Raw genomic sequence first — 257 nt, 5'->3', positions numbered from 1 at the left:
GTATATATAGATGTATACGTATAGATATGTACATTTCTATCGGTCTTTCTTCCTGTGTGATATCCATCTCCTTATAGATACAGTTAAGTCCCTGTATATATGTGTCTACATATATACGTCTGTAGATGTACCTATTGATACATGATCGTAGGGATTTGTAAAGCCTCTGTATTAGTGCAAGAAACTCTATTCCTAGAGATTGAATGGGATAGGCCCTCTTGTGAAATCCTATCTTTCTTTCCTTGTCTCTTTCTTTC

Source organism: Cystoisospora suis (genome assembly GCF_002600585.1).
Source record: "Cystoisospora suis strain Wien I chromosome Unknown contig_2037, whole genome shotgun sequence".
Taxonomy (NCBI): Eukaryota; Apicomplexa; class Conoidasida; order Eucoccidiorida; family Sarcocystidae; genus Cystoisospora; species Cystoisospora suis.
This window is presented reverse-complemented; position numbering follows the sequence as displayed.